General features: G+C 42.6%; 1 long non-coding RNA gene across 1 annotated transcript in view; it reads right to left on the bottom strand.

The window, feature by feature from the left end:
- The window catches only part of LOC112677979 (uncharacterized), a 38,107-nt gene extending 33,614 nt beyond the window's left edge, over window positions 1–4,493 (bottom strand). Inside the window, exon 1 of the long non-coding RNA XR_004811749.2 lies at window positions 3,964–4,493. This is a non-coding gene — a long non-coding RNA (uncharacterized LOC112677979). The remainder of the gene's footprint in view (window positions 1–3,963) is intronic.
- Between the last annotated feature and the right edge of the window lie 14,824 nt (window positions 4,494–19,317).

Here is a 19,317-nt window from a genome sequence, read left to right as displayed (position 1 = left end):
CCCGTGATGGAAGACATGAGAACTCATGTGACAGGCGGTATGAGTATGGATATTTTTCTAATGAGAATTCTCTACCAATTTCTGAGAGCATTTCAGATAAATTAACAATAGCAGCTAGAATAGGATCAAAGAAGAGAAGTTGTGAATATTTCTTTTGTCCAAAACCAAAGCAAGGATATATATGTTCCATGTTTGGTGTGTGGACCATCTAGCTGTGTCCACGCATGAGAGACTATTCACTGAGGCAGCTCTTTCTAGCTGAGGGGAGCACCAGTGGTGTGCTGGAGTGGCTCATATCAGCTCATCAGAGCCAACTGTAAGATTTTCAGAAATCTCCCTAGCCAGTTGTTAAATCATTGACAGCCTGGACTCAGCCATGTTGGGAATACACTACAGAAATTAGTGAACTCTACAAATCAGGATTTTTCTTTTTCCAAAACACAAGTGGCAGAGAGCAGGGTCATCCATCTCCCTTTCTAGAGAGCACCATCAAGGAGGTGGAGGGAAAAGGGTGAAGTGACAAATTCTGCATTTTCTAACTTCCTTGAAGAGTCCCTTAGAGTCAAAAGTATGCAATGTTAGAGCTGGAATGAGATGTTAGAGGGAATGAAGTCTGGAAATGAGAGGTAAGTTGCCTAAGATCATGTAGCTGGCCGGATCAAATAATCTGAAAAAAGCCCCAGTTCTCTTACCCTCACCCATTACTTTCTGGAAATGAATATAGTGTGTGATTATTCAGGATGGTATATTTTCCTCCCTCCTTCCTCTCACATCAAGGAAAGCTCCTGCTGGTAAGACCAGATCACTCTCTTGTGTCAGAGCCCAGCTCATAAAATGCTATTAAGTGAATTACTGATGACCTAATTCCCAGCTGCAGGACACATTCCATTAGAGGCAGGCTGGCTGCCAAGTAGTGTCAGCAATGGCTGGATGGCAGGAGTGATTGAAACCATCCTGCCTTGGGTGGCTGGGCCTCGGAGAGTGCAGTTCGTGGTGGGGAGGAGGTGCTCCTATTCCCCAACATTAGTCCTAGGTCTCTTTCTGGGAACTGGATTCATCAGCTTCAAAGAGAACTTTCTAGAAATAACAAGGGTCACTATTATAGAACCAACTAGAGATAGTGCTTCCCCATCATACATGTCTAGAACATCAGAAGATTGAACTGCTATCATCCATAGCACCAAGTTCTGCAATTTCTTTTTTCTGGCCATGTTATTACTTCCTTTTTGCTTTTCTTTATTGTCACGCTGTCCATCCTCCTACTTCTATATATTCCATTTCCTTAAAACACAGTTAGTTCCTAGCTGGTGATACGGTAGAGAAGAGTAGGAATAATATGGTCTATTTATTTTTAATTTACCTCAGTACTCCACAAATACGAGTTGAGAAAGTATTTGAGGGAAAAATACATTACAAATCAAAATTAGTTAAGTCCCATGTGGGTCATTTTATAGCTGCAATTTACTTCTCATAGAATGGGTACAAACATTAAATAATTTAGATAAAGCACTTAGTAAGCTGTAAAGCAAAAATCTAAATGTAAAAATGTTTTTAGAAGTTCAAGAAAAAAATGGGAAAGTATTTTAATTTCGAAGGAATTTTAGATTCAGTTAGCCTTTACAAGTATCAGAAAGAATGTAGCAGAACTAATACTGGACCCAGAGTCAGGACGCTGGGAGCTAACATCAGCCTCATCAACTCAGATATTAGACAAGTCACTCATCTCCGCCTTACTCCTGTTTTCTCATCTGTGAAATAGAAAAACAGACTGGATAATCACCAGATCCTTTCCAGCTCTGAAATTTCTCTCTAAATCAAGATGAGAATAAACTGGAAGATCCTAACCTGTTCATTAAGTGCTTAAGACATCCTATTCTATTTAGTTTTTCCCCTTCATCTCTCATTTTTTTTTCTACTTTTTAAATCTTCTTTATCTTTCCATTTCTCATGTCTCATTTTCTCCTTTGTGACTTTATTTTGTCTCCACTGACTCTGCTTCTGGCTACTAGTGGTGTCAACTGGGCACTTCCTAAACCACCAAGCTCATTTCTAGGAACTGTCATACCATATCGACTACCAGTACAGAAGTATGCAAGTACATTTGACTGTGTTTGGATAAATGAGGTTCCCATGCGTCTGTGGGTGTTTATTTGAGGTTAAGAAGCCAGGTTTTATTCAATTATCCAGAAGCTGGGCAGAATGGCCTTAGAGTAAACTAGAAGTCCAAAGATATTGTGGTAAACCATGTGCCTGAGAATGAAAAATTAATAAAAATGAAAATAAGTAGATTCTTGGCATTCTGTGCTTTTATATTTTTGTCATCTAAAAATTACTAATATTCTGCTATATTGCCAAAACTCCAGTGAGATGTTTTTATTATCAATATGCTTCTTAACCAACTGAGAGTAAGACCTAGAAAATAGGCCCTTGGTAACCAATATCTCAAGGACACAGAAACTATGGCTAGTTTGAGCACATATATATATGGCTTTATTTCTCTCACTCTTTTAAGAAAGAATTGCCGCCTTTGAATCCCATTACCTCCTGTTACCTTCCATCTAAACGCTTAAAACCATAAATTAGTCTTTGGCTCCCTTGTCCTTTAATTTATTCCTGATTTTTTTCCTAATTTTGGAATTAAAACTAGAAGGCTCATGACTGCGGAGTATGTACTACAGTCAGACCACAAGTGATAGGTGTTTCAAAAATTCGTCTAGTGTTTGTGATGCTGTTGCTCATCTCCTTCTTGTTATATCCCCGGAGTGTGCAAAGGAGTCCCGACTGGCACCAACACCTCCTGCATTTCAGTCCCATTTCAACCACACAAGTTTTTCAGTGCCCTTCACACTCATATAATTCTTAAGCAGCCTGAACCTGTACACTTTTTCAAGCATTCTCTCTCGCAACTCTAGCCTCTGGGTCTCTTAAAATGAAGCCTTTAGGGCAGCCTGGGTGGCTCAGCCATTTAGTGCTGCCTTTGACCCGGGCCTGATCCTGGGGCCTGGGATCAAGTCCCACATTGGGCTCCCTGTAAGGAGCCTGCTTCTCCCTCTGCCTGTGTCTCTGCCTCTCTCTGTGTGTGTCTCTCATGAATAAATAAATAAAATCTTAAAAAAAAAAAAAAGAAGCCATTAAACCTTGAACCTCTAATGCCAAAACCGTGTGGTTTCGTGAGTGGTAAAACTTGAGTAGAGGCCAAGCAAAGCTAAGACCAATACAAATTCCCTTAGAAATTGCAGCAATAGAAATAACTCATCAGAGAGAGAGAAAAAAATTGGAAAACCAGTTCACTATGTCACTTGACAGACAATTTTTCAGAATTGGCATTTTAAATAGGGCCCTTTGTAAAACTTTTTTTTCTAGACTATCCCTACAGAAGTTTTTTTTTTTTCCCCTGTCCTCCCTGTTGTGTATCTACTATAAAGGGCTAGACCTCAGAGGCATCTAATACTAACTATCCTTTTCTTTCTTGTATTAGAATTAATGTCACCTTTCTTAGACTGACCATGGTATGATCATCTGCTGCCTGTCACAAGTGGTCATTTGTGAGTGTATCCGTCTCCCTCATCAGAGCACAGGCGCCTTGAAGGCAAAGAGAAGCCCGCTCATTTTGCACACGCTAGGCCCATAGCAGACCTCAGAGAGTGTTTATTAAACCCAACTGGTTGGGATCCCTGGGTGGCTCAGCCGTTTGGTGCTGGCCTTTGGCCCAGGGCACAATCCTGGAGACCCTGGATCGAGTCCCATGTAGGGAGCCTGCTTCTGTCTCTGCCTATCTCTCTCTTATCTCTCTCTCTCTCTCTCTCTCTATCATGAATAAATAAATAAAATCTTAAAAAAAAAATACGATTGGTTTCTCTTTGTAAGGCCGGCAGGCACCTGCTGGCTTATGAGGGCTTTTTTTTTTTTTTTTTTTTTCAAAGACTTCGTTTATGGAGCAGAGCCCCTGTGACCCGCAGTTACCTAGGGCAGGAGGCACTGTTCAAGTGATGACAGCCCGGAGCTGAGCTCCCCCGGCGACCCCGAGCCACCTGCTTAGCATCTCAGAGAGGCGGCCGGTCCTCCCGCCCGGGCTCCCGCTCAGCCACCTGCAACCCCAGGTCCCACCTGGAGTGAAGCTGACGTCACCGGGGCGCTTGTGCAATCAGAGCATCTGCCCAAGCACCCCGTCCTCCCCTCCCCCCCACTTCTGCAAGGGGTTCGAGGCTCGGGCGCCCGGGGTGCCCTCGGGGTGACCTCGCAGGCGGAGGCGGGGCGCCTCCCGCAGCAGCAGGGAGCCCCGAGGCTCCGGGTTACCACCTGGGCGTCTCCCCTCGAGGAAACAGGGTGCCCAGTGGTCTGCGCTCCTTCCGTGCCTTGCAACCTGAGATCACAAAGGAGGCCTAGAACATCCTTCCTCCGCTGGAAGCAAGCACCCCTCTGCCTCCGGATTCCTGGAGCACCCAGGGGCTCGCCTCCACCACACCCTCCCTGCTGGGGTGCCCTGCCCTGCTCCTTTACATCCCTTCCCCTCACTCCCCCTCGCTTCCCCTCATTTAAATACAAATGCTCAGGGGCGCGCAGACGTCACCTAGCGGTCTCCATGGACGGGAGGGCTGCGTGGTCCCCTGCAGCCCCAGCACCCGCTGCGGGGAGAAGCCTGGCGGGCCTGGGGGTGCTGCGGGGAGACCTTCGAGACAGCACTGAGAAGCTCCTGAAGCATAACTGCATTCAGACAAGACAGGGTATACAATGAGCTAGAAAAAGCAGGGCTAATTGATGAAATTCTCTCCCCATTTTGGTTTCAACCTAGGAACCCTCAGAGGGGACCAGGTCCAAGAAATCCGCAGGGTCTTCCTCCCCCCACCACGCCCCCCACTGCTCAGTGTTCTCATGCAACCAAAAGCACTCAACCCAAAGTGAAGATTATTGGGGGGAGTCAGTTTTCTGAGTTTTCTTACCTTGAGTCAGCTGCCACACCTTACTCCAACAAAACTCTTCCCCCAAAACACTTAAAATGGATAAGATTTTACATTCCATTATGTATACAATGGAATATTCCTCAGCCATTAGAAACGACAAATACCCACCATTTGCTTCCACGTGGATGGAACTGGAGGGTATTATGCTGAGTGAAGTAAGTCCATCAGAGAAGGACAAACATTATATGGTCTCATTCATTTGGGGAATATAAAAAATAGTGAAAGGGAATAAAGGGGAAAGGAGAAAAAATGAGTGGGAAATATCAGAAAGGGAGACAGAACATGAGAGACCCCTTACTCTGGGAAACGAACTAGGGGTGGTAGAAGGGGAGGTGGGGGGGTGGGGGGTGACTGGGTGACGGGCACTAAGGGGGACACTTGATGGGATGGGCACTGGGTGTTATTCTATATGTTGGCAAATTGAACACCAATAAAAAATAAATTTATAAAAAATTAAAAAAAAATGGATAGGAGAGCCAACACCACAGTGCTCCTCCAGCATGTCCAGCTATTTTTAATGTGATGCTTCATTTTATCCTCAGGAAGGTGGCTTTATGACTCCTATTTTACAGACGAGAAAATTGGCTCAGACATGTTAGTCTTCCAAGTTGATATTTAGTAAGGGTGAGAATTTGAACACAGATCTGTGATCACCATAGTTTAGATTCTTTTCCAGGAAGTCTAAACTTCCTGATCTTCTATTTTGTTTCCTAAGTAATTTACCACAAGGGAATCTCTCACACTTCTTCACTGAAAGGAGATGACCTTCATGACAGGGGTTCAAAAAGAGAGTGGAGGGGGAAGATCTGGAAGTAACAGAGTTGGGGACAGCTGCCCTGTGTTAATCTGTGACAGTCCAAGAGTGGATCTGATCATGGGTCTTCTTCTGCTTCTTCTTCTTTTTTTTTTTTTTTTTTTAAGATTTTATTTATTTATTTGAGAGAGAGAAGGACAACACAACAGCGGGGGGAAGGGCAGAGGGAGAAGCAGATCCCTCCCTGAGCAGGGAGCCCAATGTGGGGCTAGATCCCAGGACCCCAGGATCATGATCTGAGCCAAAGGGAGAAGCTTAAGCTTAATCCACTGAGCCACCCAGGCCCCCCCGATGATGTGTATTCTTAGAGAAGTGGTTGGGATGATGCACAAGAGATGATGATGTACAGTTATTTCATCCACAGCTTCACATCCGATATAAAGTCTTAGAGAAAACTGGACCTCCAGAGTAGTTATATCTTGCTGGATTTCTATTTCGTCTCCTTTTGTTTGATGTAATACATCTCAATTCTCCTTTGGTTCTTTTCCTCATCATATTAAGGATCCCTGTATTACAGTTGACTCTTGAACATGGAGTTGAATGGTGTGGGTCCCCTTATACATTTTTTTTTTTTACAGTACAGCACTGTAAATGTATTTTCTCTTCCTTATGATTTTCTTAATATTTTTTCCCTCTAGTTTACCTTATTGTAAGAACACAGTATATAATAATACACTATATACATCAATTGACCATTTATGCTATTGGTAAGTCTGGTCAATAGTAGGCTATTAGTAGGCTATTACTAGGATATTAGTAGTTAAGTTTTTTGGGGGAGGCAAAAGTTATATGCGGATTGACTGTGCAGGGGGCCATGCTCTAACCCCCAAGTCATTCAAGGGTCAACTGTAGTTATCTATGTACTATAACAAATCACCAAAAATTTGTTGGCTTAAAACAACATTAATTTATTACCTTATAGTTCTGAACCTCAGAAGTCTCATGGGTCTAAAACCAAGCTGTTGGTAGAGCTTTGTTCCTTCTGGAGGCTCTACAGGGAGAATCAGTTCCTGTTTTGTCCAGCTTTAGAAGCTGTCCTCATTCCTAGGCTCAAAGCAGCATTTCCTCATCAAAACCAGCAACAAGGGCAGCCCCGGTGGCTCAGAGGTTTAGTGCTGCCTGCAGCCTGGGGTGTGATCCTGGAGACCGGGGATCGAGTCCCACATCGGGCTCCCTGCATGAGGCCTGCTTCTCCCTCTGCCTGTGTCTCTGCCTCTCTCTCGCTCTCTCTGAATGAATAAATAAATAAATATTAAAAAAAAAAAACAGCAACAACATCATTCCCACCTCCATGGTGGTTGTAACTCCTCTGGCCCTTACCCCTCTGCCTCCTTCTTTTAACCCTTGTGATTGCACTGGGACCACTAGGATAATCCAGGGTAATCTCTCTATCTCAAAATCCTTAATTTAATTATATCTGCAAAGTCCCTTTTGCCATGTAAGGTAATATAGTCACAGGTCTGGGGGATGGGGATGAGAATGTCTTTTGTGTGGGAGCGTTATTATGCTTACCACAAATAGCATGCCTTTTCTATCTTAAAAATGATACTTTTTCAACCTTTTGTCCTTTAAATCATCACACAATTTGTCTCCCATAACAGCCATTTTTTTTGTTTTGTTTACAAAAATTAGTACATATTCACTATCTTTATTTCTTCCCGTACTATTTACTTATCTCTCCACTACAAATGGCTTCTGTTCTCTTCATGATATAAAAACTCCCCGATCTAAGTTCAAAATTACTTGCAAATCGCCACTTTCATTCAATATTTACCAGTCTTAGTTCTACTTGTCAGCAGCCTTTGACTTTGTTGAACATTTTCTTCTTTGTGAAATTCTGTTTACCCTGGGGTTCCAAGACAGTACACCTCTTTTTTCCTCCTTTCTCTTCCTGACTCTCTCTCTGACGTCCTCTACTCAGTCCTTTTTGTGGATTTCTCATCATCTGGTTGTCCTTAAACACTAGAATGTTTTCCAGAGTCTTGCTATCCGAAATGTTGTCTGTGTACCTGCAGAATCCATATCACCTAGCAGCTTGTTCAAAATGAGCATTAGGCCCATCCCAGATCTACTGAATCAAAACTTAAGATCGCCAGGTGACTATGCACACTAACACTAGACACACCCGTCTAGAATTTTGTATTTAATCCCTTAATATACTCCCTGGAAAAGCTGATGAATTGCTCAATTTCTAGCCACAAGTTCCAAATTTACATGATCAGCATCAGTCACTCTTGGTATATGGAGCTCGCCAGCAGGCATCTTCCTCTAGATGTTCCACAGGCACTTCAAACTCACCCCATTCAAAAGGAATCCGTCCTCTCCAACTCCCCGTGTTCCTGTTTTGGTAAACAAGTGCTTCACCCAAGTACCCAAGCCAGAACATAAGCCCCTTCCATTCCTCATCTCCACATTCACACTGTCATCTTGTCATGTCACTTCTCAGGAATGTCTTCTCACATCTCCAAGTCCTACCACTCAACATATCACAATCGTATCATCTGTGACTTCTCAGCTAGTGTCCCTGTCAGCAGTCATAGCAGAGTACCAGAGCCTCCCCATGACTGCCCACTCTCAGTGTTTGAAGGCTTTCTGAAACACACACACACACACACACACACACACACACACACAACTTGATTAAAGCAGTGTCTTGTTTTAACTCTCCTCCCCTCATCATATGCAGAATAATATCTTAATTCTGTAGCATGATGACAAAGGTCCTCTTGATTTGACCATTTTCTTTCTCATCAGTGTCCCCTCCTCACACACGTATTCTTCACTTTACACATTATTTGCACCACATGTCTTCATACTTCTTTAGCTTGTGTAATCCCTGCTGCTTACACACTCTCCTCAACATTTTACAATTGAGAAATTCTTACTAAATCCTTTGAAACTGAGCTGAGCCACCTTAACTTTTTCCCTGACTGTAATCTCTTCTCACTCCCAGCAGAAATGGGGTATTTGCTCCTTTTTACAAACCTATACTTCTTTATACGTATATATGCACTTCTTATCTGGTGATTACTATACTTATCACAATGTTTTGAAACTGTAACCACTTGTTTATATGGAAAACTTCCTGAGATGGTGGTTTTTTTTCTCATTTTTTATCTCTATATCTTCACCAGGTTGCATACTCCTTAGCACATCTTAGACATTCAATAAAGGTTTAATAAATTAATGAATCAAATAGACAGTGTATTAATTGATCAATTGATCAAACAGCCCCCAGGTCTGAGATTACAGTGGCATGAAGCTAGGGATGCCTGGACACACTCAGCCCACTCAATGCTGCACCAGTAACTTTAATTGGAAAGAATCCTCAAGGCTGTGCTTTTAAGAGTGCCTGGATACTCAAATAAATATCATGGTATAATAATACTTTCTCTGGTTTTTAGATTATCTCCTAAATTAGCTGGCAGGCTAAAAGACTTAAATATAAATCTGACTGCTGCAACACGATTAGAATTCAACTGCTTGGCTTTACATGTAAAAATGTTTGTTTGAACTAAAAGAGTGAGGTTGATTTGCAGTTACATATTTTTAAGAAATTGGTGGGTTCTTCTATTTGAGCATCCTAACCACTGGATGTCTGGTCACACTCAGTAGGAAGGTGCTGCTTGCTGCATGAATAAAGAGAGCCCATCACTGTGGCTCTATGTCTGGAGCAGGGGTACATGCTTAGTCCACAGAGCCACCATGGTATCTGCTGGGACTTACTACGAAAGGTATTCTTCTTCCCATGGTTGGACAAGGAAGGTCATGATTTCTGTGGGGAGCTTCAGGCTGCCATGGCAACTCCCAGTTTTTTCTCCATTTTCTATTTGTGCTATTTCACTAGAAGAAGTAGAAAGCTGTAATCTTTTCTCCCCCCCGCCCTCCTTTTCTTCTCCACTGGGTCTAGGATGGACAAAGGTTAGCATTAAATCTTGCTTATGATTTTCTACACCTTGTGAGACTTTGTGCAGCCCTACTGATAGAGACAAAAAAAAAAAAAAACAGAAAACAAAAAACCCCACAAAAAACCAGGATTCTACTTCTTTTTCTGAACTACATTGTTAACTCTTAATCAAAACAACATACTGTCGTAGCCAGTGCTCCTCTATTCCCCCGTAGAGTCGGAATGCAGAGCGGGAGGAAAGGGAGTCAAGGTAAGGTAGGAAGAATCTAACTGGGCAAAAACCAGCTACAAAGTTGAGCTGGAGGCATGCATAATCCACTTCAGTTAGGAATTGCTAGAGTTGTAGAAGGTCCTAGAGCAGGGGTTCTTAAACATGTCTGCACATTAAAACACATGTTGGGGGCTTTTAGAGACATAGATACCCTGCCACAGAGTGTACTGGAACCAAACAGGGGTGACTCTGTGTGCTCAGCCTCAGGAAAGCCAGGGGCTGAAATAAAATTCTATGAGGGATAAAAACCAAATCAAGGACTTTTTATAGTAGCAAAAGGCTGGTAGAAAAAGCTAATGTAGGATATCAGGACAGAGAAAAAAAGGAGTGAATGGTTACCTCGACACAGTAAAATCAAGGTCTAAGAAGTAGATGAGGCTCCCAAATTAGGCTAGGATAAAAATGTTGGTATTATACATACCCCCTTCTCAGTCCTTCGGCTTTTTTGCCCCCCTCTCTTTTGTAACCAATTAGTTGCCTTTCTCTGCTTCTGCGGAGTTTTTAATTGTATTCTACTACTTACTAGTTTTTGAACTATAATTTGTCTGTTTACATGTTTAAGTCCCCAAAGCTTAGCACTTCCTTACAAAGAATAGGTGTTCAAAATATTTTTTTTTGAATGAGGTATTCAAGAACCAATGTTTATGGAGCTGTATTTGATAGTGTAGTCAGGGCTAGGTAGTCAAAAGCATTCACTGAGAAGGACACATTCCTAACCCTGTCCTTGATAAATAGAGATGAGATGCCTCCATACATTCTTAATAAAACCAAGGCATCCACTTCTGGGAGACAGCAACTAAATTTGGGTTGATGTTTTGGAGGCCTGAAGTCAATGTTGGCTTTCTTCCATTCTGTTGAGAGGCTCAGTAGTAACTAGAGTATTATAAAGTTGATAATTCTGTAGCAAAAATGTATTCCTCGGTTTTCAATGGATTCACTCAACAGATCTTTAACAAAAGTGAGGAACTACATTAAATATTTGGAGATACAATTATAATTGTGTTTGTGCGTGCTGTGTGTGTATTGTGTGTGTGTGTGTGTGTGTTAAGATTTTATTTATTTGCAGGAGAGCATGAGGGCAACAGCACAAGAGCAGGGGTGGGGGTGTGCAGAGGGAGAGGGAAGCAGGCTCCCCGCTGAGCAGGACCTGAGCAGAGCAGAAAGCAGGAGCTTAACCAACTGAGTAACCCAGGCGCCCCATGGGTGTATTGTTTTAACACCATCTTTAAATGAAATGGTATCTTATATAATACATACAAGCATGGATACCTACAGATATTAATTTATGATAAATTATATATCATAATTTAAATTTTAATTATATAGAAAGTGGTATATATCAAGAACTGTGAAGGGTCCAAGATTTTGCTCAACTTGTAAAAAATCACCTGCCATAGTTTTATGGATGTTGGCAATAGACATGAGACTTCTCACAGCACATCGGGCAGCATGAGATTCATGTTTTTGCCAGTTTTATGTCCTCTAAGACCCCCCCCCTCTAAGTGTGACAGGTAGACATAGAAGAATGCTGCTGAAGTGACAGTTGGTGCTTTTTGTTTGTTTTGTTTTGTTTTGTCACAGCTGAGGAACCCTGAGCTTGGGCAACCCCAATCTTTCCTAGTGGGCTGTAAGCAAACCCATGCAACATTGACCCTGAAGGAAGACATTATCCTTACAAACCTGCCCTCTTCTCTGGAGCAAGACACTATCTCAATTTTCCAAGGCTGTTTGCTATCTACATCCTTGAGAAGATAGTCTAGAACAAAAAGTTGTCAGTGCTTCTGCTCACAGAATGTGCAGAAACACAAAGGATTCACAGAGGGCTGTGTCCTATAGTATAACGCTATAGGTGAATGTGAAGATGGATATATAAGGAGGAGGGAGATAAAAAGGAAGAGTAAATTGACTGAAGCAGATACCCCAAAGTAAAGCTAGCACAGCTAGGATAAGAAATCCTAGGTCTAACTAAGAGCAGGGGCTAGAGAAAAGCATGTAGAAATATTGCCATATACTTGAATCATGGAGAAAGAATAACTCAAAAGATTTGAGTGAGAAATCGAGAATCTCAGAAGTTTCTTAGGGAATAGAGAGGTCATCGGAAAGAGCATCTGCAGGTTGCAGTGCCAGCTTGAAAGGACCATGTTTCTTCCAAAATCGTGTTGCTAAGAAACAGTACCTAGCAAATCTGGGAATAAAATAGGATAAAGATAAAAAAGAAAAGCCAAGTTATATCTCTGTAGCTATTACGAAGATACACACCACAGCTACCCCACTCGACTTGTAATGTATGGATTTAGCGTAGATGCGAGTGGTAGATGTTCACCAGCGTCCAGATTTTTGGAGAAGTCTCAAGTTGTTTCTTCTTAATCCTACCCAGTTTGAGGATCTGGAGTCTTTCCCCTCTACCTCATCATAGCTCCTCCATTTTAGGGGCTAATAAGTATCCTAGGTTCTTGAAAAGGGAAGGGGTCCTCTTAGGGGAAGGGGTCCTAATGGCACATTAGGGTCATTACTTAGAGCTGTAACAAACAACCCCAGAACCTTACAGGGTTTTATCCCCCAAAGTTTCATCTCTCATTCACAAAATCCATACCTAATAATGTTTCTGAGTAGGTGGTGTACTAATCAGCTTTCCTGCATCCACAAGCAACCCCCAAATCCTGGTGACTTACAACAGACAACATTATATGTTGGTGGCTGCAGGTTGGCTGCAGATTCTGTGTCTCTGTTTAAATCCATTTGGCTCTGCTCCGTATGTCTTTTTATTCCCCAACCCAAGCTAAAGAAGAAATCCCTGTGTGGTATGTACCATTTTCATGGCAGGAGGCAGAAGCAGGAAAAAAAAAAGTTGGCAGGATCTGACAGTGCTTCCTAAAGCTTCTGGAAGGTGGTAGCACATATCATGTATGCTCACATTCCTTTAGCTCAAGTAATCACACAGCTGAGGTAACAGCAATAGTGGGATTCTTACAGGGAAGTGAATATATCTGTGAACAATAATATAACTAATGATGAGTAGTTTTCTTGGGAAATTTGTCTTCAAACTGTCCCTCAGGGATCTTCCCTCCATATTGTGTTAGCGCCATCATTGGGGGTGTCTGTGAGAGGGAAAGAAAAGTAGCTGGCACGAAACCTGCTAGAAAGCAACATTCAAGTGGTGTGTGTATGGAGGAAGAGAGGTTTCTAAACCAAAAACAAGTTCAAGATATCCAGGGACTCCTGGGTGACTCAGCGGTTGAGCGTCTGCCTTTGGCTCAGGGCCTGATCCCAGCCAGAGGCCCGGGATCGAGTCCCACGTCGGGCTCCCTGCATGGAGCCTGCTTCTCCCTCTGCCTGTGTCTCTGCCTCTCTCTCTCTCTCTGTCACTCATGAATAAATACATAAAATCTTAAAAAAAAAAAAAAAGATATCCAGAGGAGGGAAGAGGTACAGGTGAAAGGCATGGCTTAGCAACTGCTGACTGTGACATGGTGCCCTGTGGGTTGGGTCATTCAGGACACTCCGAGAAACCTTCCTGAATATGAGATGGGCAAGAGTCTCAAACAACTTGTTTTTCCATCCCTAGCAGTTGACTCTCCGCCCCAGGCAAGTGACCAGAATCCCTTTCCCTCTGTCCCAGCGGCCACCTCGGCCATCTCGGGGGATGCTAGGCTGGCTGTGTTTCCTAAGCCCAGCATTCTGATTCCCTCCACTACTTGGGCAGGTACACAGATCTCCTTCGCTCTGTAATCATGAGGAGTTCTTACATGAACATTTATCAGTGCATTTACTACATGGCCTGCATGCCACAGGGGAAGTAGAAAAGTAAGGAAATGCAGTAAGGGAATTAGCCACAGGATCATCTTTGTTGAAGAAAGAAGAAAGAACTTCCTTTTTATCTTTGGGTAGAGACAACAGAAAATTCAGACTGACAGTAAGCAATGAGCAGAATGCTCATGGGGGATCCCTTAGACTGTAGAGATTCCCCCCGCCCTTGCCTGGAGTACTCCTTCCTAATTCATCACTCAGGTGAGTAAGAGGGCTGTGTATCTAGAGAAAGATTTAAGTAAACAACAGGACACTGAGGAAATTCTTTGCTCACCAGCATCCCTGTTGTATGTGTCCCCTAGTCCCCATCCAACTTCTGAACTCCCATGACTACAGTTCAGATATACAGAGATTCATTATTTGTCTATTTATTTGTTTAATAACCTCGCTTCAACATCCAGCTTTCAATTGAAAGCCAAAAGCTGTTTAAATTGCCCCATTATTCTAGTTAAATCCCAGAGCTTTGGGAAACTCTGAGGAAGGCTGCCTGCATTTGGGTCTAGCACTTTAGTTGAAATTACATGTATGCATCAAAGGCAGACAGAATGCCACAATGCCTAAAAGCATTGCTCATCATGTCTCTTTACTTCTTTATACCTTCTCTCCAAAAAATTGCTCTGTTGATTCCTTGGCTATTTAAATATCATTACTATTCTAGCCACAAGTGAGTTTTTGACATTCTGAATGTACGGTTTGCTTGCATACCCGAATGGGAGGGAGATGTGAAGAAGATGCTCCTGAGAGTGACAGTACATGGGAGGACAGGCTTTGTGAGATTATATGAGTCATTTTTGTGAAAGGTTTGGAAGCAGCAGCTGTAGCTCTTCTGCAAGGGATAAACTTCCATACCTCAAGGGATTCATAGGATGACATATAAAATCCAAATGGCTCATGAGGGGTGAGTGTTGGGTTTGGTAGACTGCTTTATAAGTAGATCATATGAGGACCCAGACCCTACCTGTTTGGGGGCAACTCCCTCAAAGGTGGCTCAGATTCCTCTCCACCCAGGCTGTGAGTGAGGAAAGACCCAGTTGTGGATTACAACATGGGCCTGGAAAATGCTGTCAGCCATTTCTGCCCATTTTCCTTTGGCCAGAACTCAGCACACAACCCCTATCCACCTGGGGAAAAGTTGGGTGATGTAATCCAGCTGAATGCTTAAAAAGGACAGGAATTCAGTGAACAGACATTCAGTGTTTGTAACCAGCTAGTCCTAAAATTAGGAATGCAATCAAAACGTCCTCACTTTGGATCCTCAGTATTCACAAATTATTATCAGATGCTTTCTTTCCCTCTGTCTTTCTGGGTGATGTTACTGCTCAAGAATCTTTTGCAGGATTTAGGAAGAATTCCTAAGGGACAGGCCTCTTTCCCACCCATTCACCTCCCTCAGCCCCAAATGGCAAATGATATTGCTGGTGGCAGTGAAGTGCTGCTAAGGGTGGGGGGCAGGTAGTAGCTGTTATAGAACACTGCTTGGTACACTGAATTTTTAGCATTACCATCGTCCACTTTTCCAGCTTCTTCTACTTCCACAGTATTCTAGAGTTAATTTCTTCCTGTTTTCTTAATCTATGGCCTGAGCTTATTTTAAACACTAGTGCCCACCCTCAAGGTTTCCTGCCAGTCATCCTATGGGCAAGACTGCATGCCAATTGAGGATATGAAACAGACTTAAAAATAGTACTTCTGTCCCCACCCGTAAGTTTCAAAAGAATAGGTATAGGGATATTCTTGCGTGAGACAAAATTGGTGCCTCCCCTCTGCCCTCAGCTTCCCCTTCATTTCTAATTGCTTCCTTCCTCCCACTGTTTTCCAGACTATCTGAATTGTATCAGTCTCAGGCATATGGGAAAGTGGGTACCACCGGATGGCTATTGTCAGTTAGGAAATAGCTACCATCCAAACACTGTTTGCTAATGATCATATTTAATATGATAAAATGGATGTGAATATTAAGTTTGAACCATCTCAGCACCATCTCAGATTTAGAAAAAAACAGACATGCGACTTGACAGCTTTGCATAAACCTCTTTCTTTCTATTTTCTGTAATTCTGACATATTCACATTTCACTAAATAAGAGTGAACACCACCATCCGCCCACTCACCAGGCGTTCACTTTATATATAGCTATAGATATTCAATGCAAAACAAAGCGAAAAGGGATTCATGTAACATAGATTTGTGGTGGGGTTTCGAACAGAGCAGGGGCTAACATTTTTATATTTAATTTTCAGTCCTGGCCTTGGTTTTACAATATGTTCTTGGTTAAGGCACGAAGCATCCTTGTCCTTCAGCTTTCTTGTTTATTTTATTCATTCACTCATGCATTCAATATTTTTTATCTATTCTCCGAATACCTGGAACTATGCTAGGTTCTGGGGATACAGAGCGGAATGATGTATTTGTTGCATAAGGGGCTCAACGTCTCATGGTTGCTATTATAGAAGTATATGATAATAAATGTTATATTTAGGGAGGAGAGAGTGGGTAAAGGCTCCATAGCCCTGGATGGTCCTTGAAAGATGAGGTATTATCCAAAAAGAAGACTCTGCCTTATGTGCCTTTGTACTGAGCATTCACCATGGGCCTGCACTGTCTGAGGAACCACGAATGTGATGGGAGCTAAGGCTACAGAAATTTAGGTTTAGAGTTTAGAGTTTCAATTTAGAAGACCTTCTATCCAATGCATGGATTTGGGCCTTCTTGTCTGAAGACCTTGTGAGCAGAGTCACAAGATCAGTGTCTCAGAACTACTGTCCTATTCACCACCATGGTGAGGAACACAAAAGGATTACATGGATTCAGAGGTTATGACACTATTTGGCAACACTTTTATTTATTCACTCTCAGGTCCTTAACTTCATACATGACATATGTCTGGGCCTTTTTCAAACGGTCAGGGTTATTCAGATCTATTTGTGTTCTCACCCTGAACACATTCCACATTTCAATCATGGTGAGAGAAAACATTGCTCTTGGCTTATAATTGCACTCTCCATTTCTTTCCGCTCCCTGAGTCTTGGGAAGTCCCTGAAATCAAAGCTCAAGGAGCTTAATTTGAGGGTTTTGAGAGGTTTGACTCCTAAAAGGAGGTGAGTTATCACAGCATATGCCTTGGACTTTCTGTAGGCATCAAAGCTCAGAATGTGAACAGAAAGACATGGAAGGTCCTTAAGTTTTTGTTCTTCAAAGAGTGTGGGCCTCGCATTTCAAACCAGTTTCATTTGGTTCCAGTTCACAGCAAGACTCCCTGCTTACTTTCCAGTTCTGGCCACAACCCACCGACTCCAACCACTGACCACCCACAACTCTCATTCCAAAAAATTCTGGCCTAACAGTCGCCTAATTCTGCCCTCAGTAAGGTTATTCTTCAGAATACATGTTTTCCATGGAACAATTTAAATATAATGGTTTCTTGTGACCTATGAGAAAGCCCACTCCCTTCTCCCAGCCCTGCCACCTATATTCAGAAACCCCAGTACTCCTGGGAAAAATGTAAGCTTAAAAGATGGCGCCGCATGGACCTCTTCCAAAGTTGTTCAGGGAAGGCTCATGCTCTGCCCCTAAGCTCATGCTTCCTCCAAAGACATTGGGTCTAGAGTGCCTCCCTTATTACAAATCCACTGTGGATGTTCTGAACCATGCCAGTGAGAACAGGCTGAGCAAGTCCTCTCTGGGTGGGATATTGGGATCTGCTTGTCTTAGCAGCTGATAGCCAAGGACATCAACAGCTGACTCCCAGGACGTCCACAGAGCTCTGTTTGAGAGGTTCAGCAATTGCTACAGTTTTCCTCCATATCAGCTCTTGTGGATGGAAGGGTGGGGCAACATTTTTTTGCAGGAAGTAACCACAATTTTTTATCCCCCCCCAACCCTGACCACTGTTTATCAGAGTTGGGGAGAGTGTTCCATTTTTAGCTGATTGAGTTAAAATGGAATGTTCACTGAGAAACACCAGTCCACACTGATGTCAAGTGTATCTAATTAACACCTCCTATGTTGAAAGCTCTTTAGCTAGTGTTCTCTGAACCAGGCCTTCAGCGTCAGGGTGGAAGCAGAACCCTTCTCACTAACCTCAGAGACCCTCAGGAGGATGACTGGTCCAGCTCTTCGGTTCTCTTCTCGCCCAAAGACTTGTTCAACAATACTTAGGCAATCAGAACAAAGATTAAAGTGTTAATCAGTTCGAGGATGCCAGTGAGCTCAATACAAGGTCAGGATGGGAGCCTCTGAGACATCCTATTTGCCACTAGCATTCCCCAGGCACATTAATCAGGTGCTTCTGAGGCATCGTAGTGGTAGTCTGTGTTTAAGTTCACATGCTTCTTTGCTAGCACTAAACAAGCACTCCTCATCCCTAAACTTTGTTTCCACAATTATTTCCTTCAGAAACAAGAGACAACCTTTCTTAAGGATGGTGGGTTAGTGTCACTTCTAATTGTAAATAAAACCCTTCTCCCCAACTATATTTATGTCATGCAGGATCCAGAACTCTCCCTTTAGAAATGAGGTCATTCCTCTTTCTTTCTTTCTTTCTTTCTTTCTTTCTTTCTTTCTTTCTTTCTTTCTTTTTCTTTCTTCTTTCTTTCTTCTTTCTTTCTTTCTTTCTTTCTTTCTTTCTTTCTTCTTTCATTTTCTTTCTTTCTTTCTTTTTTTTTTTTTTTAAGAAAGCTGGATTAAGAAGGATGGATTTGTGGATGATGTTTCATGGCTCTTTTTGGGGAAAACAATGAGGGTCAACAGACTGGAGCATCTTAAAAAAATAACTCAGAATCACTACCCTGCTGGTGTATTAGCCATGAAAAATTTACACCTTCAGTGGTTCCAGTTGAGCTTCTCTGATGCCTTTGAGTTTTAATCATGGATTACAGGTCACACTGCCATGCCAAGCACTTAGGAAGGGCTTCTTTCTGACCTCCTAAACCACTCTGTTGGTGATAGAGGGTCATCTAGAATTAAGTAAAAGTGAGATGGGGAAAAATGCTTGGGTCTAGTTTGTGTGTGCCATTATGTCTGTGATGTAACCTAAGCTGCAGACAAACTCACATGTTAACACCATCACAAATGGTGCCACCTGTGAGGACAGTATCCTCCCCTGGCTGATCCAGCTCAGACTACTCACAGATATCCCCATGCTAAAGCTCCTGGCAACCTCCCTGACTGTATCCCATGGGCTGCTCTTGGAGTTACAGCTGTCCTGGAAATTTGCAAAAAGTTCTTGGTGCAAATGAAGAGATGGGTCTACTCTTTTAAAGACCAGACAACTGAAGGGCTCAGGTCCCAGGTGCAGGCAGCCTGAAAAGTCCCTCTCACAGGAAGATAGCAACTAACTGGAGAGAATTCTGACTCAAGTTTCCTGGGCCCTTCCATATTCCCCTTCATAGAGTAACCAGTAACCTCAAGGCCCTTTTATCTCCTGATACCAATTCTTACCCTTTTGTCTCAATAAATGGTTACTCAACACCCACTATATGGCAGACATTATTCAAAGTCAAAGGTTCTCAAAATTTAGCTTGCATCAGAATTGCCTAAAGGCTTTTTTTTTTTTTAAA

Source organism: Canis lupus, chromosome 33, assembly GCF_003254725.2.
Source record: "Canis lupus dingo isolate Sandy chromosome 33, ASM325472v2, whole genome shotgun sequence".
NCBI lineage: Eukaryota > Metazoa > Chordata > Mammalia > Carnivora > Canidae > Canis > Canis lupus.
Note: the sequence above shows the minus strand (reverse complement) of the source record. Positions and strands in the feature narration are given on the sequence as shown.